The sequence below is a fragment of the Macaca nemestrina genome, chromosome 16 (assembly GCF_043159975.1).
Source record: "Macaca nemestrina isolate mMacNem1 chromosome 16, mMacNem.hap1, whole genome shotgun sequence".
Taxonomy (NCBI): Eukaryota; Metazoa; Chordata; class Mammalia; order Primates; family Cercopithecidae; genus Macaca; species Macaca nemestrina.
In genome coordinates this window covers 84,460,956-84,485,952 of record NC_092140.1, presented here as the reverse complement: position 1 = coordinate 84,485,952, position 24,997 = coordinate 84,460,956, and the positions used below count along the sequence as shown (strand labels likewise).

At 40.8% G+C, this 24,997-nt stretch overlaps 1 long non-coding RNA gene and 1 pseudogene across 2 annotated transcripts in view; one reads left to right on the top strand and one right to left on the bottom strand.

The window, feature by feature from the left end:
* Positions 1-1,892: 1,892 nt before the first annotated feature.
* Positions 1,893-2,487, bottom strand: LOC105491767 (fatty acid-binding protein, heart pseudogene; annotated as a pseudogene).
* An 11,186-nt stretch (positions 2,488-13,673) lies between these two features.
* LOC139359118 (uncharacterized) overlaps positions 13,674-24,997 on the top strand; it is a 93,688-nt gene continuing 82,364 nt past the window's right edge. Inside the window, exons 1-3 of one of the 2 annotated variants that reach the window (XR_011614869.1) lie at positions 13,674-14,036; positions 14,503-14,547; positions 16,635-16,844. This is a non-coding gene — a long non-coding RNA (uncharacterized lncRNA). The remainder of the gene's footprint in view (positions 14,037-14,502; positions 14,548-16,634; positions 16,845-24,997) is intronic. The other variant, XR_011614868.1, reaches the window with a different exon arrangement.

The following is a 24,997-nucleotide window of genomic DNA, read 5'->3' as shown; positions in this document are numbered from 1 at the left end:
TTATTCTTGAGTGCAGAATCACCCCAATACCAAAACCAGATAAAGACACAACGAGAAAAGAAACTATAGATCAATATCTCTCATGAAAATAGATAATAGATAAAAAATGCTCAACAAAATATCAGCAAATTGAATCCAACAATATATAAAAATTAGTATATGCCACAAGCAAGTGGAATTTATTCCAGGCATGTGAGGTTGGTTTAGCATTTGAAATACAGTTAATGTAATCCATCACATCAAGAGGCTAAAGAGACAGTAAAAAGATTAGTGGTTGCCAAGGGTTGGGAGGGTGGGGGGAAGAAGGATGAATACAGGTGAAACACAGGGGATTTTGAGAGTGGTGAAACTGTTTTATACAATATTATAGGAGTAGACACATGACATTCTGCATCTATCAAAACCCATGGAACTGTATGACATAAGGAGTAAATCTTAATGTAAACCATGAACTTTAGTTAATATGATACATCAATATTGAATCATTAATCGTAACAAAGGTACCACATTAGTGCAAGATGTTAATAATAGGAGAAACTGCATGGGTATGTGGGGGGCGGGGGGTATGTGTAAACTCTCTAAGCTATCTGCTTAAATCATAAACTTTTAAAAAAGGAAGTGCATTAATTTTTTTAAAGGAGCTCACTCTTTTATGATGCAATGTTGCTTTTCTATAGCTTTAACAAGGTGCAGGAAGATGCAAACTGGAATGAATAAGCACCAAGCCCAATGAACTCCTTTACCCTGAAGAGATCTTGGCCCCTTTCACAACCTACCATATCAACATCTTAGCCTATATATATATATTTGTCGGAAGTTTGTCTTTATAATGAAAATACTCAAGCTCTTTTGTTCCTGTGCAATAAAACATTTAGCAGTAGATTGCACTTTTTTCCCCCATACATTATGCCTAAAAACACTTATTGTACTGGGTATATTTGCAATATAAGAAAAAAGGCTATAGGGCTAAAAACCAAGTTAGAATCGCTTTCTGATATTTTTTTGTGTAAATCGCTGAATCACTTTCTGACGTCCTTGCTTTTAAATTAGTCTAAGTCAAGCACACAGGTATACTTGATAAAAGGCTTTAAAAGAGTCCTGACTGATGGGGCTGTGGCCTTTCTGACCTTATTAAGTGGGGTTGGGGACATTTAAGCCTCTTCTCTTTTTTTGATCACCACTGCAGAGTTTGCTGAAATCTGAAAAGCTAACTTGTCTTGCTAGTCATCCATTAGGGGTAATTTATAAGATGAAGGCCAGAAAATACTTTTGCCTTTAAGAATAAAAGAGAATTGGTAATGAGGCTTTTATTTTATTCTGGTACCTAACAATATCTGCGGTGGCCAATTGCAAACTACTGTGATTTTAATGGTACAGAAGCATTAATCTACAATCAGATGACATTAAATACATTACTCCATCCTTGAGTTAACAGTCACTGGTGCCGCTTATGAAGTTAAGGGACACTAAGAACCCTAAATCCTTAAATTATGATTAAATTAAATCCTTAAATTAGTGTGGTAGGTTCTTCTGCCTCAGCAGTTTTCAAAGTGGGATCCTGAAACCTTTTCAGTTGGACCTGAAAAGAGCTTTTGCTGTTTTCATAATAATTTAAAGACATGATTTGCCCATTTCATGAGGTTGGCTTTGCACTGATATTGGACAATTTTTCTTTTTTTTTGACCTTGGCTCTGCTTTGTTGACCTCAGAGCACACATTGAATGCCATTAAAAAACAAACAAACAAACAAACAAACAAACAAAAAAAACCATGTACACGACAGGAACTGGAACTGGATCTGAATTCTTCTGAGGCACGTGACCTCAGAATTCTTCAACAAGGTGGATTTATACAAAATGCAGAGGAAATAAATGAGGCAATGTGGTCCTGAGTCAAAGGGTAGCAGAGGAGCAGTCAGTGACAGCACAGGCAGGTGATACCTCTTTCTCGTAAGTGCAAGTGTAAACCGCAGTGCCCTGGGTGAGTGTCAGGATGAGTTTCCCATCACTTAGCTCTGGCACAAGTGTCCTCTCTTGCCCACTTCTGCAGGTGAACAAGTTTGCCTCCATCCAGTGTCACAATGGACTTGACCTGTTTGTCATCTGCTGTTGTCTCATCAAACTCCATCCCCAGCTGAAAGCTGACCTCTGTGTTCTTGAACGTGCTCTGTGTTTTTAAGGTGATAATGTCCCCATGCTTCTTGATGATTGTGGTAGGCTTTGTCATGCTAGCCACCTGCCTGGTAGCAAAACTCACACCGATTAACTTCATGTAATCATCAAAATTCTTGCTGTCTGAGAGTTTCCAGGTGCACAGGAAGGCATCCACCATGGTGATGCTGGCCTAGACTGAGAAAGAAGCTGTGAGAGAGCAGGTGTGCAAGGACTTGGACTGCCGATATTGGATGCAATTTTTGGTACCTTAGGACCAGTTGAGGCAGGGGCACTAAACTGTACTACTGATCATTGTATTTTTCCCCACCAGACAGTGGCAATATAATTTGTGAGTATCATCTTGCTTCAACCCATCTGTCCTGATTTTCTCAGTGATTAAAACATGTTTTACAAGTGGAAACTTACATTTTAGATGAATAAAGGCAGGCTCCTGAGGAAAGGCACTTTCGTGATTGTTTGAGCTTTGAGCTCAACTATCTGCTTTTCCACGGAACACCATATTTGTTTGAAAGGCCAACTGGTAGACACGCTGTGGCTATTCACACTTGTATATTTGGCAGGCATTTTGTCAAAAATGAGAAATCTGAGTCTGACTTTACAAGGAAAACAAATGACAGTATTTATAGCCAATGATAAAATTTGAGCTCTTAAGTGAAAATTAGAATTTTGGGATACTTGCATATGCCACCATGAGCTTGGCAGCTTTACAATACTTAAAGGCTTTTCTGATGAGAACAGTGGTGATATGAATGGATGTAATGTTTTGAAATTTATACTAGAAGTGTTACTCTTTCAAAGATCTGCTGATATTTTCCCAAAGACCAATGCATGATGTTGCAAAGTGACATGGTTTGGCTGTGTCCTCACCCACATCTCATCTTGAATTGTAACTTCCACAATTCTTGCGTGCCGTGGGAGGAACCCAGTGGGAGGTGATTCAATTACGTATGGGGGCGGGTCTTTCCTGCACTGTTCTTGTAATAGTAAATGAGTCTCGCAAGATCTGATGGTTTTAAAAATGGGAATTTCTCTGCATAAGCTTTCTTCTCTTGTCTGCTGCCATGTGAAACATGCCTTTCACCTTCCACCATGATTGTGAGGCCTCCTCAGTCACATGGAACTGTAAGTTCAATAAACCTCTTTCTTTTGTAAATTGCCCAGTCTCGGGTCTGTCTTTATCAGCAGCATGAAAATGGGCTAATACACAAACAAAATTCAAAATGTAAGGAAGACTACTGGATTTTAATGTGATGGTTTTAGATTCCACGTTGCATCCCATCTTTAAGAAACTTGTTCAGGTTTGGTGCAGTATCAGAGAAGAATATCCCAATGATCTGAAATGGCTATTTTACTACTTCTCCTCCTTTCAGCTGCATATCTGTGTGAGGCTGAATTTTCTTCATATACTTCAACCAAAAGCATACCTTGTAACAGATTGAATGCACAAGTGGATTTGAGAGTTCAGCTGTCCTCTATTAAGCCAGATATTAAGGAAATTTGCAAAAATATAAAGCAATGCCACTTTTCTCACTGATTTTTTAAATTAAAATTTGAAATTTGTGACACATGTCGATTTGCAGAAAATTGTAGAAAATAATGCAGTGTGTTGAGCACTGTGGCTCATGTCTGTAATTCCAGCTATTCAGGAGGCTGTGGCAGGAAGATCAGTTGAGCCCAGGAGTTCGAGGCTGTAGTGAGTTATGATTGCACCACTGCATTCTAGCCTGGGGAGAGAGTGACTCTATCTTTTTGTATGCATGTGTATATTTAGTTCTGTGCAATTTTAATGCGTGTATTGTTTCATGTTTCTTCTGCCACAGTAAAGATATTGAGAAGTTCCCTCTCTACAAAGGTCCCACCTGTTGTCCTTTCATGGCCATATGCACTTCCCTCCTCCCAATCCTTCTCTCTATGATATGTTGTTTTTTCTGTTTATGATTGTTCCATTTTATTATTAGTTGATGTTAATCTCTTTTTAATTTTTAATTGACACATAATAATTATACATCTCTGTGGTGTACAGTGTGATATTTCAATATCTTTATGCCATGTGTAATGATCAAATCAAAGTAATTAGCATATCCATCTCCTCAAACATTGATCATTTCTTTGTGCTGAAACATTCTAGTTATTTGAACACATAGAATAAATTATTATTAACTAGTCACCTTACAGCGCTAAAGAACACTAGAGTTTATTTCTCCTATCCAGCCATAATCCCGTATCCGCTAACCAATCTCTCATCTCTCCCTCCTTCCTCCCCAGCCTCTCCATCCCTCTGTTCTATCCTCTACTTCTATGAGAGCAACTTACTGAACTTCCACGAGTCTCACTATTTATTTTTTTGTTTTGAAAGATATAGTTCTTTTTTTACAAGAATATGCTATATATGTTAACATGCAATGGGTTTATTCTTATTTTATTTTATTTTTTTGAGATGGAATCTTGCTCTGTTGCCCAGGCTGGAGTTCAGTGGTGCCATCTTGGCTCACTGCAACCTCCAACTCCTGGGTTCAAGCGATCCTCCTGCCTCAGCCTCCTGAGTAGCTGCGATCATACCCAGCTAATTTTTTGTGTGTTTTTAGTAGACATGGCATTTCGCCATGTTGGCCAGGCTGGTCTCGAACTCCTGACCTCAAGTGATCCACTTGCCTCGGCCTCCCAAAGTGCTGGAATTGCAGGTGTGAGCCACCACACCTGGTCTATTCTTATTTTAAAATAAATTACTACATATTTAAAAATCTTTTAGTTTTAATTTCTAACCACTAAATATTGATAGATGTAACCACATAAATAGAGATCTTTGGAGTTCTCAGTAGCTTTTAAGAATTTAAAATGGTCCTAAGACTAGAAAGTTGGAAAACCACAAGAAACAAGTCCATAGACACCATTATCTTTTGGGTTAACTCTCTTGAATTGTTAGTAATGTCTTCTTCATAGAGTCTCATTGAATTTTTTTTTTTTTGAGATGGAGTCTCGCTCTCTCACCCAGGCTGGAGTGCAGTGGTGGGATCTCTGCTCACTGCAACCTCCGACTCCTTGCTTCAAGTAATTCTTCTGCCTCAGCCTCCTGAGTAGCTGGGACTACAGGCACATGCCACCACACCGGCTAATCTTTTGTATTTTTAGTAGAGATAGGGTTTCACCCTGTTGGCAAGGCTGGTCTTGAACTCCTGACCTCAGTGATCCACCAGCCTTGGCCTCCCAAAGTGCTGCGATTACAGGTGTGAGCCACTGTGCCCGGCTGAGTTTTTAATATTTCTCACAGTGCCCATGATAGTGCTGGACCTTGTATGCACTCAATAAATATAAACAGAATTGATGTGAATGTCTTCACCAAGTTTATAAGCTTCATCACTGCCGTTGTGGCTTTTTTGGCAACAATGGACCCTGCGTATATAGGCATTGCTCACCAATTCTAGATGTGACTTGGAAACTGTGTGTGACTGAAAATGTGAAGCATCTACCTATATACCTCGGTATTTATCACTTTAAATCATCTTCAGTTTGCTTATCAGCTGATGTGATCACTGACAGGTTCACTTTGGTCCCTGTTTCTTTTCATCAAAGTTAATGATCACTCCTCAAACCTAGAGAAGAAACTTCATAGTCACTAAGGAAAAAAGGATACAAAATCCTTCCCCCTAAGGAATTTATAAATTAAGGTGATTATTCTTTTTAGAAAAACTTGTGGGAATTTACAGGGGCTGTGGTAAAGTGGGTTAAATATAGCAAATCCTAAGACAGACCCTACCCTGTGTCCCCTCGAGTGGGTGGCCAGGCAAGTATGATGACAGACACATGCTGAGACATACAGGCTTAGAGTTAGAAACTGTCAGAATCTCTATTATTTGATTGAGCTTGCCATTGTGAGCTTCTGTAGAAGGGAGACAAAATTCTAATAGCCATTGCAACACTAAAAACTTCTCAGGGTTTAAAAATTGTTTTATTAAAGACATAAGATTCAAGTAAATACTAATACAACTGCTAATAGTAATAATGACAGTAATAAAACCCAGAAAGTTTATTTTAAACTCACTTATATCCAAAGTAATTAATAATAATTTGTGACTTTCATTATGCCTTCCTCCAGCCATTTGTCATGACTTTCTAAAAGCTACTAAAACATATTTTACAAATGGAAGTTTACATTTTAGATGAGTGGATGCAGGCACTTGCAAAAAAAAAACAAAAAACCAAAAACGAAAAACAAAAAACCCAATTTGTCAACAAGAGGGTCCTTATTTCTATCTATTTAATGGAAGAAAATCAAAACAGAAATCTACTGTTTAATCATGCAAGGTAGCATCACCTCAATTTAATCAGCTAACCAAAATCTCTTTGTTCAATTTACTAGTCATCAACCCAATTATTTAAAATTCGGAAAACAGATAAAGTGACCTGCATAGTTAATTCAGTTTTCCCCCTTAAAATACAATCAATTATTTATTGAGCACTGACAATTGGAAAGGCACTGAGCTAGATACTGGAAAGAATTATAAAATGATATGGAATCCCTTCCTGTGGTACTTGGTTCATGCTTCCTTTAATTTTTTCCTCCACTTTAAAGTATTTGAGGTGTCTTAGTCCATTTTGTGCTGCTGTAAGAAAATACCTGAGACTGGGTAATTTATATAGAATAGAAGTTTATTTCTCACAGTTCTGGAGGTTGGGAGTTTCAAGATCAAGGTGACTGCAGGTTCGGGCATCTGAGGGCTGCTGTCTGCTTCCAAGATAGCTCCTTGAATACTGCATCCTTCAGAGGGAGGAGCACCGTGTCCTCACATGGAGGAAGGCAGAAGGCAAAGAGGGACAAACTGCCATTGTCAAGTTATTTTCTAAGGGTGCCTGATCCCATTCTTGAGAAGTGCTCTCATGGCCTAATCACTTCTTAAAGGCCCCACCTCCTAATATTATTTTAAATTTTGGAGGGGACATGTTCAAACTATAGCAGTTGAGTATGGTATTCTGATCACCATTGTATTTATCTGCTTCAGACAAATTTGGAGAATTTGACTTAAAGCACAGCTGTTGATAGCCCCAAATTCCTTTCCAGCATTTCTTTGCTATAGCCTGGCCATCATCCATCCCCCTTAGACCAGATGTAATACATTTTAGGAGGAAGTAGGTGCTTCCTACCCATGTGATGGAATGGGTATTAACCATCCATATGGATTGGATTAATTTTAGAATGTCACATCACTTCAAGACTTGTTGGCATGCTCAGAACTCATGTTTCTGAGGCAACTTGAGTGGCTTCCTACAGCAGGATGAATCTTGTGGCTTGTGACAAACCTGGCTTCTGCCTGTGTCTATGAGACACCATAGCAAAGATGCCATGGCTCTGAATCCCAGCTTCACTGTGCTTAGTACATGGTCTGGAACAGAGAATGCACTTCATGTATCTTCGCTATCACCACTGCCACAACTACCAGATGAGCTTAGTCAACCTATTCACTGAGCCTTCCTGTGATGCCTATTTTATTTACCTTGCAATATTATTGTGAAAATTATAAGAAAGTTTGCATAAAAGTAATTTGCATAGTGTCCAATAAAGAGTAGAATTAAGGAAAATATAACTACTACTATTATTGATGTTGTTGTTACTATTATTATCACTACTGAGGCTGGAAGAATATCTACTTCTGCTATGCCATCAGTACAATACATCATGACAATGGATTATAGCAGTTATTGCTCTAAGGCATTGACATTTTCTAAACAGATAAAACATTGTATCAACTGCTGTTTTGATAATTTGGAACTGACATCATCATATGTTTGTTTGTAGGCACACCATAAAAATCTCTTCATTGACACCCTGATAGCATCTTTTCTTTTCCTTCACTCAATCAGAGGTTTTTTTTTCTGCCAACAATTAGTCATGCTTTCATCAAAAGCAATGACTACCTAAAGGAATATTGACATTCCACAGAACTTTGTCCTTCTTGCATTTTTGTAGTTGTCATGGGAAATTAAGATCGGATCAGAGTCATAGCGTATAGCATAGGAAATATATGGTTCAAAAACAGCACAAGGTATTTGATGTGGTCACCAGATAACTCTGAACTACAGACCGTTGCCAAACTGCAGAAATGCTTTGGGCTGAAGTATTCTTGCTTCACAGATTTCTTCATTTTGTGATTGCCAGAGTCATTGAAAATAAATTTTGGATTGTGCTAAAGGGAAATAACGAAGATACTATCTGGCATCAGTCTCTCAGATTTGACAGACAATATCATGCTTTTAACTGATTCCAATCTTTGCAAAAAAGTGGAAGTAAGTAATAGACAAAAATTAACAACAAAGATGCCAAAATTGACTATCATTGCATGAAACTTTTGCTGTGTTGTTTGCAAATTGTGTTCTAGTACTATATTCTCATTTGTTGAAAGATATTAGAAAAGAATCCAGTCCCCAAGTTGTGTAAAGGTTTTGATGTTGTGGCATAATATTGTAATTATATTCATTTCCCCCTTTATCCTTTTTGTATTATAATCTTCCAGGTTCTAGTTGGGCACACAAACTCCATTTCCTGGGGTAACTTAAGCTAGATATGTGATTAAATTCTGGCCAATGGGATGTGAGTTGCAACTTCTTACTAATACCCTTTAAAAAGAAACTGATTGCTCTGTACTCTCTTTTACCCTTCCTTTGGGGCAGAATAAAGAGGAGGTGCTGCAGATGAGAGCAACGTTCTAGGGAATGTTCCTAGGGCAACAAGTGGAAACACTTGGAAAAGTGTGTATTTGGCTCTATAGAAATTAGATTTAATTTTTTTAAGAAAAGAAGAAGATGATCCTGGGTCCCTGGAGGATCTCATGGAGCAGAGTCAGCTTCTTGGCCCTGTCCTACCCACAACCTATGTGCTCCTCTGTTAAAAGGAAATATGCTTCCATTCTGCTTGAGGCACTGTGTTTTGTGTAACTTTGCTATAGCAACTTGGGCTATGCCCTAATACTAGATGTGCTCTAAATTTTTCACACTAGCTGTTTTCCCATTGGGTGAAGGGCTTGTGAGACACAGCATTATGTTAAAAAAAAAAAAAAAAAAGAATGAAAAAAAAAAAAGACTTCTCTGTTACTCTTTTTCAAGGTGGCAGACAAAGCTCAAATTCACATTATGGGCTCTTTTAGTATATTACATGTCCTCAGCACTGGTACTTGGTTCCCTCTCTCCCTCCCTCCCTTCCTTTCTTCATTCCCTCCTTCCTTCCTTCCTTCCCCCCCCACCCACCTTTGTCTTTCCTTCTTGAGACAGGGTCTAGCTCTGTTACCCAGGCTGGAATAGTCCATCCTTGCTCACTGCAGCCTTGAACATCTGTGCTCAATCAATCCTCCTGCCTCAGTCTCCTGTGTAGCTAGGACTATAGATGCATGCCACCATGCCAAGCTAATTTTCTATTTTTGTAGGAATGGGGTCTTACTATGCTGCCTAAGCTGGTTTTGACCTCTCTTGACCTCCCAAAGTGTTGGGATTACACACGAGAGTCACTGTGCCCAGCCAGTACTCAATTTCATTTTGGAAATTTTATTTCTGTTTTATTTTTGTTAAATGGAATTAAAATGTCTGTTCAGTGTCTATCATAACCTAGTACAAAAGCAATAAAACTATTGTAACCACTAAGCAGTGTGGTCATTATTGACTTCTTTTTCTAGCAAAGGAAAGAGATAGGAAAATGGCTTTTGCATGGGAAATTTAATGTGTCACAGAAAATGATATAGAAGATAAAGTAGATTGTGATGATGTGGACATGAAGTAGTTTGTGTTGAGCATGATGGTCAATGGCAGCTAACTATGCCTTTCTGGAAAGAGATGCACCCCTTTGTGTATATCAAATCTCCAAGCTGCACTGCACCAAAAGAACCCTGTGCATCATGTTGCTTAGCTGGAAGGAAATGGGGAAGCTGTGGGAACCCCTATAAAACTCCCTCTGACATATTTAGCCTGTGGCTTGTGGGTATTCACTCAGACTCCAGGAGTGTGGGTTACCTTTAGTCAAATCCGAAGGAGTTTTGCATCTGTCACCCAATGCAGAGCTGAAGGAGAGGGAGCAGGTGTGAAATACAACCCAGACTTCCTTTTTAGTCCCAGTGGGAGTACATTTTTGTCTCAGTATTGCCCTTGGTACCTCTGGGACGGTAAATAGTGCGATGAGTAATTCAGAAAGTGGAAATGGAAAGTGTTACTATATCTGCTACTAAGCTTTGCTTCAGAAAAGTACTTCCTTTGCTTCTCGAGAGACTTGAAGAGTATCGGGCTTCTTCCTCTTCTCTCTAGGTAGCTCTTTATTATCTCATGTTATAGTTACTTACATAAATGTGTTGCTGGGAATTCTAGTAGCACATGGATTATAGGAGTTTCCTTTGATTTAACTAAATCATGGGTGTCTTCAATACCATGTCCATGCTTCCTCCACAAACATCAGAGAATGACTTCTTGGCATGGGAAGTTTATGAGTCCAGAAATAATCTATATTTATTATTTTTGGCATGGAGTCACTCCATACTCTGGCTCCAGGCTGCCTTATTCCTGATCTCTACCTATTCCCTCCATGTGATGCCATATCAGATGGTAGAGGCATTGGAACCATCAGACTAGATTGTGGTTTTGGGCCACAAAGCATGACCCGTCACTCTTTCAGATTCTTAGTAGACAGGATGACCCCTTGAGCCTCACCACCATAATTTTATTTTTACACCCACGAAAGTCGTGGGTACTAGTTGTTGGTGAGATCCAGAGGTCAATCTTCAGGTCCTGAGATGGTTCTCCAGGAGGGAGGTGGGTAGAAAGTGAGAGGTCACACTGTCCTCCTCACACCAGCCTCAGCCTCAGGGTGCGAGGCCAGCTTCAGAGGGGAGACCACAGTTCTGGGGCCCAGCCGTTTCAGCCACTGCCTTCTTTACTAAGGAAGGTCGTTAACAAGCATACTCATTAGTGGCAATTTCCCTGGTGGTTTTTGTGATGTGGGATTTGTTCGCTATGAAATGGCTGAATCTGCAAATCATTTAAAATAGTCAATCCTACTGGAGATAGAAATAACTCATTGCCTGTGTTGATCCTAGCAGTGACCAGTGTCCAGGAGGTGAAATCTTGGGAAGAAAGGCCTGGGCTTCTGACTCAGCAGAAACCGCTGTCTTGACGTTTTTAGTCTTTTCATTGGTCTTGTCCTACTACAGAGACTGTTCTTCCTACAGACCAAATTTGACAAAATGGCCCTACCAAATCATATTCAGAGATGCATCAGTCAGTCTCCACCAATACATTTGGCCTTATTTCTTGTTACCCTGATGATGCTCAGGATTCATCATACACATCTCTAAGGAATCTCCAGATTTGTATAATACGTGAAACAAAATATCCAAGAAGAGGAGAAAAAGATATGGCTACAATAGACCAGCCCTCCACCAGGAGTGGCTTGAATCTCAGGGGAGGTTTGACAATGTCTGGAGACATTTTTGGTTTTCAAGACAATGGGAAGGGGGTTTGTACTACTGGCGTCTAGTGGGAAGGGTCCCAGGAAGCTGCTAAATGTCTTACAACGTGCAGGACAGTCCCCTACAACAAAGAACTGTTCAGTCCAAAATGTCAATAAGGCTGAAACCCTGAAATAGATGAAGACAAAGAGGTCTTCATATATCCTGCAGTTTAAGAAATGGGTTTTAAATATTTACTGAGCATCTATCATGTATATAAATGGTGATTTTTTTATGAGATGGTCTAAGGAATAAAAGTCACATTCACTAACATCAAAAAGTTTCCAGTTTACTTGGAGATGGTACATACACAATGAAATTTTGTGTTATTTATTACAGCATTAGTTCACTTGCAAGGGAGATTGATACTTACATTGGTTTGCTAGGGCTGCCATAATAAAGTTGGCTTAAATAACAGAAATTTATCTTCTTTCAATTCTGGAGGCTATAAGTCCAAGATCAAGGTGTCAGCTGAGTTATTTTTGTTGAGGCCTCCCTCCTTAGCTTGTAGGTGGCTGTCTTCTCTCTGTGATTTCACATGGTCTTCCTTCTGTCTTTGTCTGTGTCCTTATCTCTTCTTCTTATAAGGATACCAGTTATTTTGGATTAGGGCCCACTCCATGTGCCCTCGTTTTAATGCAATGACCTTTTTAAATACCCTATCTCCAAATGCAATCACATTCCAAGGTACTGGGGATTAGGACTTCAACATGTAAATTTGGGGAAGATGCAATGTAGCCCAGAACAGTACTCTTGGGTTATAACTTGGTAGCCAATGGTAGAAAGATAAGCAGCAGCACAGAAATTCATTTTAGAGTGTTATGTAAGAGCTGTCACACTAAGAAAAATACTTAAATTTTTCTAAAACCAAAAGAAGGAATATGCTTAAGAGATCTGTTGTACAACATGGTGACTGCAAAAGTCACAGCAAGTTAGTAATGGAGTTACTTTATAATTTACTTTCATCCTACCCTCAATTAATTTACTGGAATTCAACTACTTGGTAAAAGAAAACAAACAGAGAGGGCTAGGGGCAGATATCATGGGTTCTGGACCATTAAGCCTGAAACAGTCCAGCCTTGCTGGAAAATTTAGGGGAAGAATTATGTGTTTAAAATAATCCTTAAAAAATTGAAGTATTATGATCATAAAGAAAAGTGCACAGTCACCGGTGTTCAGCTTGATGAATTATGACACAGTAAACACACCTGTATTAACCACAGCCAAGGTCAAGAAACAGAACTCCATCATAACCCCAGAGGTTCCCTTGTCCCACTCACTGCCAGCCTGGGTTTCTCTTCCTCACTCTTGTAAATGATTTTAATGATTTTTCCAGCCTCCAACAGAGAAGAGAAGCACTTTGTTCAGGAGACCTGGCCGAGGCTAGTGGAAGAGTGGAGGAATCAACTGAAGAATTAATTGAAAGTCATAGAGAAACAACGACCAACAAAGAATTGGGAGAGCAGACACAGAATTGTATACGTATAGCCTTTTATTCCAGGCAGTATTCTAAGAACAGTTTAAGATATTTTTAAGGGCATTTTCCACTCTTTACGGTTTTCACTTTAGTACTGTTTAGGTTTTAACCTAACTTCGCATCATCTTAAATCGCCCTGAGAACCGGCAGGGGTTCTCTGCTCAGCGGAGGCTGAGGCTCACAGCGGAGTCTGGGCCTACCGTGGGCGCAGGCTCACAGCTTTAGGGAAGGTGCTACTTCCTCCTACTCACCTGCCCATGAGCGCAGCGTGGGTGGAGGGGAGAGGGCAGAGAGCAAGACGATTGGGCCAACTCAGAGCCTGACAGTCCTACCTCAATTTACTCATTCTGTTTCAGGGATGAGAGATGGGGGAACAAGGTCCCTAGAAAAAGAGCGAGTTGATTCAGCTGCCCTGGGGAAGCAGCTCCATTCTGCTTATGGCCTCAGGCAACTGGAGTCCGCAGTGTCAGAGAACCTGACCCCAGTGTTGGGCTGCAGACCACGCCCCCTCGTGAGAGGTGAAGCCAGCTGGACTTCCTGTATGGAGTGGAACTTGGAGAACTTTTCTGTCTTACAAGAGGATTGTAAAATGCACCACTCAGTAGTCTGTAGCTAGGATTGTAAGATGCTCCAATCAGTGCTCTGTAAAAATGCATCAGTCAACAGTCTGTAGCTAGCTAGAAGTTTGTAAAATGCACCAATCAGTGTGCTGTAAAAAGGCACTAATCAACACTCTGTAGCTGGGTAGAAGTTTGTAAAATGGACCAATCAGCACCCTGCAAAATGGACCAATCAGCACTCTGTAAAATGGGCCAATCAGCAGGACACAGGCAGGAACAAATAAAGGAATAAAAGCCGCCCAACACGCCCCGCGTCGGCCGCGGAAACGTGTTTGGGTGTCTTTCCCAGGTTAGTTCTTTGGCTCTTCAAAGTAAATCTTGCTGCTGCTCCCTCTTTGGGTCCCTGCCACCTTTGAGAGCTGTAACACTCACCGGGAAGGTCCGCGGCTTCATTCTGGGAGTCAGTGAGACCGCGAATCCCCCAGAAGGAACAAACTCCTGGACGCACTCGCTCCTGCATTGGTGATAAAGCCCAATCAGATTAGCAACCTCTCCGCTTGGGGCAGAGCTAGGAGGGGTGTGTCCCTGTTATAGACAAGATTAGGAGCAGTCAAGGGAGAGCCACTGTGCTGAGGAGGGTGTGGTTGGGTTGGCTGGCTGTGGCTGAGCTGGGGAACAGGAGTGTGGGGTGCTGGGAGTTGGGTGGAGTGCTGAGTTCATGTCGAGAAGTGGCGAAAGTAGGAAAGGAGTGGCAGGCCAGTTGTTGAAGGTCTTGAATATTGGGAAACGGATTTTAACTGTGTTGTATCTTGTAGGTTACTGGGAAACCGTTGTTGGATCTTGAGCAGAACAGTGACAAGGTTGTATTTCACGAAAGTGGTAAATCGGTGGGAGGTGGGGGCCAGGGAGGATTGCAGGGGAGAGAATGGATCTAAGAGAGGAAGGGAGACCATTGAAGGACGTGTGATGCATGTTTAGACTAGCATGTGGCCTCGGGCAGTGAAGGGAATTGGATGAGGTTTAGAGAAGTACACAGTCCTAGCATCAGGCTTCAGACAAGGGGCAGGCTGGGGAGCTTCTGACAAATAAAGCCCTGAGAAACTTCTTTTCTTTTGGACCTAGGTGAGTAGAGCGTTGAGTTAATCATACTCTTCTGTGTATAACCACCATCATCATTGGTTCACTGGGCCCTCAGTTAGTTTATGTATTCATTTGCTTATTTATTCATTTTTTTAAATCCGCATTCTGCACTGTTTTTCTCCCGCCTTATATGCAGCTTGTCTAATGTTGGTGCCTTTTTGTTTGTGAGTGTTCTTTCAAACTGTTTGTTGTTTTCTTGTTTGTATGTTATTTTAAAAACTTTTTATTATGGAGGGGAATTTTGAACATATCCAAAAAGACATAGAAGAATATAATAAATCCGCTGTGCCCATCATTCATCCTTAACTACCATCAGGCCATGGCCAGTCCTACTTCATCTACATCCCATCCACTGCCTGCCTTCTACACATCAGATCATTTCTCCCATAAATATTTGAGTGTGTATTTCTGCAAGATAACATAACCACAATATTCTCATCAATAGCTTTAAAAGAACGATTTTTTGTTGAGAACAATATTTTCTTAATGTCAAAAAGCTAATCCTCAAATTTCCAGTCTTCTAATGAGTGTTATTTTTTCCACAGTTTGTTTATATGAATCCAAATTTAAATAAGACCCAAACATATTGATTGGTTTATATTTCTATAAGTCTCTTTTAATTAGTAGGTTTCTTATTGAATCTGCTTTTCCCCCCCTACAGTTTGTTTGTTGAGAAACCCAGGTGTTTTGTCCCATGGAATTTAACAAAGTGTAGATTTTGCTGATTGCATCCCTGTGATGTAGTTTAACGAGTTCCTCTATTCTTTTGTAGTTTTTTTGAGTTGGTAGCTGAATCTAGGGATCTCATCACGTTTGTATTTAATTTTTTTAAAAGACTGTTTCATGATTTGTCTTGTGTTCTTTCGTCAGGATGTGCATAATATGTGGTTGTCTCTTTTTAATGTGACATTAGCAGTCACTGATGACCAAAGCCTAGGACTATTTATTTTTGTATTACTTACCTATTGCTGTGTAACACTATTGATGCAAACTTAGTGGTTTATAGCAAAACGTATAAATTATCTCAGTGTTTGTGGATCAAAATCCAGGCATGAATCAGCTGAGTCCTCTGCTTCCAGATGTCTTAGAAGTCTACAAACAAGGTGTTGACCAGGGCTGGGGTGCCACCTGAGGCTTGACTAATATAGGATCCACTTTCAAGTTTATGTGACTGTTGGCAGGATTTCATTCTTTGGGGGTTGTCTAACTAAGGGCCTCAGTTCCTTGCTGGCTGTTGGTCAGAGGCCACTGTTAGTTGCTTGCCCTGTGAGCCTCCCCATATAGCAGCTTACTTCATCAAAGTCAGCAGGACAGACAATCCATAGAGAAAGTCTGCTAGCAAGAGAGAGGCTACAATTTTATGTAACATAATCATGGAAGTGACACCCATAGTTTTTACATATTGTGTTGGTTAGAAGTAAATCACAGGTCCCATCCACACTCAAGGGGAGGGGATTGCACAATGGTGTAAATATCAGGGATAATTGCAGGCTGTCTTAGAGTCTATTTGCCACAGTTGAGTTTGAAAACTGATGATATTGTAATTCTGGCATTTTTTCTTTGTTTACTAGCTGGAATACTTCTATAAAAAGAAACTTCTCTTTGTATTGTTTGACTATCCATGGTATATTTTAGAAAGGGATCAGAATAAATGCTTGATTCTTCCCTTTTACTTACCAGTTTTAAAAACTAATAAGTTGATTGATTCCCTTGCATTCTCCAATGGTGGTCAATTACATGGGCAGGTATTGTTAATTATATAAATACTATTGTGCTAAATATTGCATTCTGTTTATTTCCCTTTCAGAAACTCAGTACTGTGTTTTAAAGATCTATTCATAATGATGTGTGTACATCTGGTTCTTAGCTTCTGCTTGTTGAAGAGTCTTCATGGTGCGTATAACCCCTTTTACCTATCTACTCAGCCAGTGGACACCAGGACTGCCTCCAAGTTTCTGCCACGACGACCATTCTCATACAGCTTCCCTCGTGGACTCACACACCTGCAGTGGAATTGGTGAGTCATACAGTGTAACTAAGCAGTCAGTTTGCTTAAGTAGTGCCAGATTGCTTTCCGGAATGGCTACACAAAGCCATTCTCTCGTGAAAATGTTTTATTACCATATGTAGCTTAGCTTAAGATGGGAGCAGACACCTTAGTATCTTCATGAATTTTATGCGCTTCACTAAGCTGAACTAAATTTCTTAAGAAAGTTTCCTATCAGAAGCATCCAAGTTACTCCGTATCTCCAAAGCCATAGCCGTGCTGGGTGATGAAGGCTAAGAGACAGAATCTTATACTAGTATATCCCAACCTAGACGATTGCAACCTGGTAAACTATCCAAATTCTATTCCAGGCCTCAGAGATGAGGGAGAGGAAGACAGGAAGAAGAAAGTATGATGTATTAGGCCATTTTTGCATTTCTGTAAAGAAATAACTGAGGCTGGGTAATTTTATAAAGAAATTAGCTCATGGTTCAGCATTGCTCCAGGTGAAGGCCTCAGGAACCTTACAATCATGGCAGAAGGCAAAGGGAGAGCAGGTATCACATGGTGAGAGCAGGTGCAAAAGAGAGAGAGATTTTAAATGAACAGATTTTGTGAGAACTCATTCGCTATCTAGAGGACAGCACCAAGCCATGAGGGATCCACCCTGATAACCCAAACACCTCTTACCAGGCCCCCACCTCCAACATTGGGGATCATATTTCAACATGAGATTTGTTGGGGGACACACACACAAAGTGTACCAAAAAGATAAAGATTGGGAAACAGGTGGGGAAAATTGCTTCACTTATGTAGGAAGGAGCAATGGGGAATCATGCCCTACCATTCATTCACCAACTCAGCATCTTGTTTTATAGACATGGAAACCAAGACCTAGAGATGAAGCCATGTCTCCAAGGGTTATATGGGGAGTGTAAGACTGCTAGGCTAGTCTGCTGGCTTCCAAGTGAGGTCTGGGATGTGGGGAAGGTTACAGGGAGACATATGCAAAGAGTAGAGAAAGATGTACATTGGCTGATGGCTGAAGACTACAGCAAGTTAAGACTGAATCTTGGACAATGTTAATATTTAAAAGAGATGAAAATGTGAAGCAGAGAGGATCAGATCAGTCTACTGTCCCCTCATGGAGACTGTGTATCTTTTAAACACTTTATAAGCAGCTAACTCAGTCTTCACTACAACTCTTACAAAGAAGGGATTATCATTCATTTTTTTACAGATGTGGAAACAGAGACTCAAGAATTTTCAAGTAATTTCTTCAATGTCTTGCAGTTACAAAGCGTTAGACTGCAATTCATATTCAGGTTTTTGATGCCAGAATCTTTGCTCTTGACACACACACGCACACACACACACACAGAGAGAGAGAAAGAGAGATTGATTCAAGGAGGATGTGGTTAATAGAGTCAAATGCTGAAGAGAGATCAAGAAGAGTGAGGAGAGGAAATGGTTTCAGAAATTGTGGTCTTACATGGAGAAAGTCCTTCAGCAATGTCCTTAGGCTGCTGAGTGGGACGGTTAGGAGCTCATATCTACTGATTTGGGGAGCCTCTAAGACAAGTAGAATACTGGGACCACAGACAAGTGGAAATACGTGGTTGGATCTTGAAACCTTAAATTAGATGCAGTTTCAAACAGAATTTTGCTGGCTTAATCATCAACTTAAAGAAACCATAAGTGACCAGACTGACAATAGCTTTTGTCCAAGTCCAGGCAATGAAACGGAGAACATTGAAATGTTATGGATGATGCAGGGGCTATAAAGGAGACTGTAGAAAGACCGTTAAAGCGTTGTTCTCACATGCCTGTGTCAGCAGAAAGCAAAGGGGGTGTCAAGGAACATTTTTTTTTTAGTTTGTCTAACCTGAAGGTTCACTGAAAAATTAATGTGTTTGGTAGTAAGGAGCAATTAATGATCAATGAGCTTTTCCACCTGTGTTCTGTTCATTGGAAAAGGATGTTTCAATTTGGGCATCATAAATAGCAGTCTATTTTTTTTCAAACAGCGTTTTAATGAGTAGAACATAAATAAATTCATTGCTTCCAAAAACAATACAGAGATTGAAGTGGCAGAGCACCAGGCAAGTTGCCTTTTGGGTTTTAAAAAACCCGATGTTTCATGACTACTGCAAGACCACGGCAGGGTTACAGGACAGGCTCTTTATTGAAGCCAGGTGTAAGCTGTCTGCTCTTCCTGGCGGGGAGGCTGTTTGGGCTGAGTATTTCCTGTGGTGGCTGCGCATTCTGGCCCAAGTCCCTGGTGCCACTAGTCTTCCCCACTACTCCCACAATCTCTTCTTGCCTTTTCTCCCTTTCTCCCCTCCTTCCCCGCTTACTCTTTCCCTCCCTTCCCAAGTCTACTTTCTTGAGGCAGTTCCATTCACACACTCTACCCAAAATGTTTAAAAAATTATTCATAATTCCACAATTCACCTCGTGTTATTGGACCCATGGCATGTTATTTATGTTCAGCGTGGCTACAGTAGAACTTGGACCCTGGAGTGATGGCATCTGGAGTGTTTCTGTTCACCCTTAGCTGAAAAGAAGCAGTGTTTGTAATTTTTGTCTGAGAATTCCTTCTTCTGTAAAATGGAACAACAGTTCCTGCCTTACCACAAGCTTGTAAGGAGAAAATTAAATGTGGTGTGTGAAAACCCCTAGGTCAGTGCCTGGCACATGGAAGGTGCTTGGTAAATATTGGCTACTGTGAAGATAAACGTAAGACGGCTGATTCCCTCTACCCCTCCAAAACAAAAGAAGGTGCGTCCCTTCCTTAAAAGAAAAAAGTGAGAAAATCCTGAAACTAGGGGCAGAGAAATCAGGGAACTCAGAGCTCAAATATCTGTTATTGAAGCCAGCTGCTATGAAGCTGATATTATGGAAATTGGGAACTCTTGATTTTTTGGTAACAGCTTTAAGATATCATTGACATATGAAGGTTGTATATATTTAAGGCATACAACTTGATGTTTTGATATGTGTATACATTGTGAAATGATCACTGCTTTCCACGTAATTAACATATATTGCCTCTACAAAGTTATGCTTTTTTTTTTTTTTTTTTTTGCTCTGTTGCCCAGGCAGGAATGCAGTGGTGCAATCCTAGCTCACGCTAACCTCAAACTCCTGGGCTCAAGCAATTTTCCCACCTCAGCCTTATGCGTAGCTGGTACTACAAGTGCATGCCACCTTGACTGGCTAAGTGTGTATGTGTGTGTGTGTGTATGTGGAGATAGGGTCTTGCCCTGTTGCCCAGGCTAGTCTCAAACTCCTGGCTTCAAACAATCCTCCCACCTCGGCCTCCCAAAGTACTGGGACTACAGGTATGAGCCGCTGTGCCTGGGCTGTAGTTACCATTTTTATACTTCATGACCAGCATCGCCCCATTTCACCTTCCCCCAAACCCTTGGCAACCACCATCCTACTATGAATTTGATTATTTTAAGTTCCACATGTAAGTGAAATTGTTCAGTATTTCTCTTTCTATGTCTCAGTTAGCATAATGACCTCCAGCTCCATCCATGTTGTTACAAATGACAGGATTTTATTTATTTTAAAAGGCCGAATAATATTCCATTGTGTATATGTCTATTATGAGAATTTTGAAGAAGTCTCAAGAGTAGTCAAGGAGAATCCTGGCTACAAGAAGATGATGTTTAATTATGGGCATTAAAGGCCGGGCACGGTGGCTCAAGCCTGTAATCCCAGCACTTTGGGAGGCCGAGGCATGCGGATCACGAGGTCAGGAGATCAAGACCATCCTGGTGAACACGGTGAAACCCCGTCTGTACTAAAAATACAAAAAAATTAGCCGGGCGTGGTGGCAGGCGCCTGTAGTCCCAGCTTCCAGGGAGGCTGAGGCAGGAGAATGGCTTGAACCCGGGAGGCGGCGCAACTTGCAGTGAGCCAGGATCGCGCCACTGCACTCCAGCCTGGGCGACAGAGCGAGACTCCATCTCAAAAAAAAAAAAAAAAATTATGGGCATTAAATTGTCTAGTTAATTACCAAGGTCATCTGGAGAAAATCTGTGGGTAGATGGGATCAGGTTTTTGGGATTCAATCTGACACAAGACCCATTAATCAATGAGGCCAAAGCTCCCCAGTGACCTCCATATTGTCAAATCCACTATATGCTTCTTGGTTCTTGCTTTAACTTGACTTCTAGAATTAACTAATGTTGGTGACCCTCTACCCCCTTAAATCAGTGACTGATATGACAAAATTCTCTTTTGATCTTATCTGTTTTGGGGGTTCTTAGTTGAATCCTCTTCTGTATAGTTTTTAAGAGCTGGTGTTGCCAAGGATTTGGGTCTTAGTCCTCTCCCATCTGTGTGGGCAATTGGATCAGTATCTTCACTTTTTTTTTTTTTTTTTTTTTTGAGTTGGAGTCTCTCTCTGTCACCAGGCTGGAGTGCAGTGGTACGATCAAGGCTCACTGCAACCTCTGCCTCCTGGATTCAAGCGATTCTCCTGCCTCAGCCTCCCAAGTAACTGGGACTACAGGCACCCACCACCATGCCCGGTCAATTTTTGTGTTTTTAGTAGAGACGGGGTTTCACCATGTTGTCCAGGATGGTCTCGAACTCCTGACCTCAAGTGATCTGCCCACCTCGGCCTCCCAAAGTGTTGGGATTACAGGTGTGAGCCCCCCACCTGGCCGGTATCTTCACATTTAACCACCACCCATCTGTAGATGTTACCCAGCATAAAACTGTGCTGTCTTTGTAAGGAGGCTCTTTGAACTTAGCTCAGTCCAGTCGGCTGGTATGTCCACCCGTTCTTCCTGCTGTATGTCCTTTCAGCCCTTTCTCTTCTCTCCAGCCCCATGTAAGTGAGCCCCAGAGCTGCCTTAGGTAAGGTCTTCCTCATCTCATGTGTGGCAGAGCCAAGTATCCGTGTCTGAAACCCTGGCATCTACTTCGACTCCCTCTACCGCTTTGCCACCAATGTGCACTTTCTAAAATACGTGAGCTTTTAAAAAAATTCAACCTGATAGATTGTCCTCTAATACATGAATTTAATATGTTGATATTGTGATTATCACCATATTTGGACTTATTGTTAACATCTTAAAAATACATACATTTTAATTTCTTCCCAACTCTTTTTTTCTCTCCATTGCTTTGGAAACTATACATTAAACATTTTGGTAGATTACATCTTTACCATACATGAATTTTCTAATAACATCTAAAATTATTCATTCATTCTCCTTCCTCTATCTTCCTTATTTTTGTCACCTAGAATTTAAAATAAAAGAGTTATTTTTGGCAGTAGTTAAATTATCAATATAATTTACCAGTTTCTTTGCTCACCATTTTAAATAAATTTGTACTCCTTCTTTGTGATCCTTTTTCCTCTTGAGGAACTATTTTTCATTTAGTGAGTGTCCATAGGTGTTAAAAGTTCTTAGACTTCATATGTCTAAAAATATCTACCTCACCTTCTTCTTAACTGATAGTTTGAATAGGTAAAGAATAATTATTTTTCTTTAAGTTTTGATCACATCACTCTTCTGTCTTCTGATATTTATTGTTAATGATTGGAAGTCTGTTGCTGGTCTTACTGCTACTCTTGTGGATTGTCTTTTTCCCTGTTAGGTTTAACATTTTTTTCTCTATAGCAATGTTCTGTGGTTTCATTACAATGCGTCTAGTTAGGAATAGATATATTTGGTGCCCAGTGTTCACTATAAATCTGTGATTTTTTTCAATACTGGAAAATTATGAACTGTTAGTTCCTTCTATATATTTTTTCTTCACCAATTCTTCTATTCTTTCATTTTGGGGCTGCTGTCAGCCTTCTGTTGGGGTTCCTCAGTCTGTCCTCTGGGCTTCTGATGACCCTTTTCATGTCTTCCTTTTTATCTCCTGTGCTGTCTTCTGGGCAGTCTATGAGCTTTCAGTTTCAATGACGATTTATTTTATTTTCAGGACTAGTAGTTGGTTGCTTTTCAGAACCATATATTCTTTATTCATATCTGTTTTTTTTGGTTTGTTTCTCGTAGATGTAATTACTTCATCTCTTTGAGGGTTTTAAGCATGCTTCTTTTAAATAATTTTGAGATTGCTCAGGTGTTTCTATTTGGAGGGAGTAAATATTGCTGGTCTTTGAGATTGTTGTCTAACTTTCTTCCTGTTAAATTTTCTTTAAAATTTAGGTTTATGTGCTCTTCCTGAGCAGCTCACCGCTCCCTATAGCTCTGGGTTGTTTTCCTCCCCAGTTAGTGGTTTTGACATTGCCTCTCTCTGGTTCCCAGGAACTCTGTTCTGGATCCAGGTTGAATGTTGGTGGATGGGCTCTTACTTCATGTAGTGGGGATACATATATGCAGCCTCTCAGCTGGTGGGGGGCTTCCCCTAGGATAGGACTTCAGGACTGTGCCTGCTTCCTGCCGGTCCACTGGCCTATAGAAAGGCCAGTGTTCTAGCTTTTCCACCTCCTTTTACAAAGAAGGAAGCTCAGCACCATGCCTGGCTTCAGGTGGTGATCCTGACTTGGGTCCTCTGCCATATCTGGAAGGTTTTCTCGCTGTTACCCAAAAAGAATCAGACTTTGGCCATCAATGCCTTCTTGACCAAGAGAGCAAGAGGCCCATGGTTTTGACAGTTTATTACTCTTTCTTTTTCATGGAAGTATTTGTCTGATTTTTCAGTGTGATTTTATTTTTATTGCAAACAAAAATATGTTTTACATATTATTGCTGTGTTTGGAGTAGAGATGGGGGGCCCACAACTTGAGCCCACAATGCCATCTTGCCAGGGAATATCTCTCCCCATTAATCTTTGTGTTCCCATGCTTGTCACATAGCAAGAGCTCGATGAATTTTGGTGGTTTGCTGTTACTGAGACATAGGCCTATTGGAGGCACAGAGGCCTGATGGTGAGAAAACCCCAATTACCACAAAGTCAGGGAAAGATCTGTCTGAGGCCCTCTTCTGTGACTTGGAGGCCTATCTCAGAAAGCTCTACTTCCTGGAAAGACTATCAGGGTGTTGAAGTGTCCTTGCTACTAGAGAGAGGACTTAGCCTTTTAGTGCAGAAAAGCATCCTCATCCACTTATGAGCCTTTCGTGTAGTGTTTAAAGAAAGTGTTGTCATTTGAGCTGATTTGTGGCCCATCAGAAGATTCAATATCCCCAAATTTGGATTCCTGGGCCAGTGGGTCAGTGTTTCTCTTCAGCAGGCTGCCTCAGTGGTAGAGACAGGAGCTGCATTGATTGTTGACAGGACACCAACCTGTGTGAAAAGCAGGTCTCACATAATCCGTCCAGATGATAATCTGCTTTAGGATCGACAGATGCCCGCTACGGAGAAAATAAGTCAATAATGTGCTCCCAGCAGGAAACTTTGTCAGCGGGTTGTTAGAAGTAAAGGGTGTGATTACAATCTAACTTCAGTGTAACTCTGACTCTTCCGTGTGTTTTTGTCATTTATCTCATGAGTCATAAAAACATTTTGATGATTGCAGCAAAGTCTGTGGCTATTTAGCTCTACCACACTGGAAACGCTTTATCCAGTAATAGAAAGAGAGTGACACATTGTTATGTTCCAGAGATCCAGCCTCTGCTCTTTCTTTGTCTTTTATTGGAAACTTGTGAGATTTGGAAGACTGTTCCCTGGATGCATTTGGCATTCCAGTTTGCTGAGAGTTTCTACAGTTCTGGTTCACTGCTGGCTCAGGGTGGTGTGGGAGACCTTGGGTGTTTTTGCCTGTCCGGCATCCATTTCCATTCTTCTAGGAACTGGATGTTTCTGTCTGGTGGAGAACGTATTCCACAACAGGAGCCAGACCCACCCTGCCACAGAGGAGGCCACGTGACCCAGGAGTGGTTTAGATAGGGGCACATGACCCAAGCAGAGCCTTCCCAGGACCTTTCTGTTGGAACTGTTGGAAACTACTTTCATTCCACTGGAGTTCTGCGTTGGCAACCACCTTCCCACCTTTTGGAGAGCACCTGTCCAGCAGGTGCAGACAGAGGCACGTGTATGATGACATTGTCTGAGACCTTACGTCAGCCTTGCCCGAGGTCAAATGCATTCCAGTGAATAAACTCATGGATTTCTTTCTTGGTTTAAGCTAATTTGAGTTGAATTTCTGTCACTCAAGACTGAAAGTGTCCTGACCCTTATGTGTAGGAGTTAGGAGAAACCATTTAACA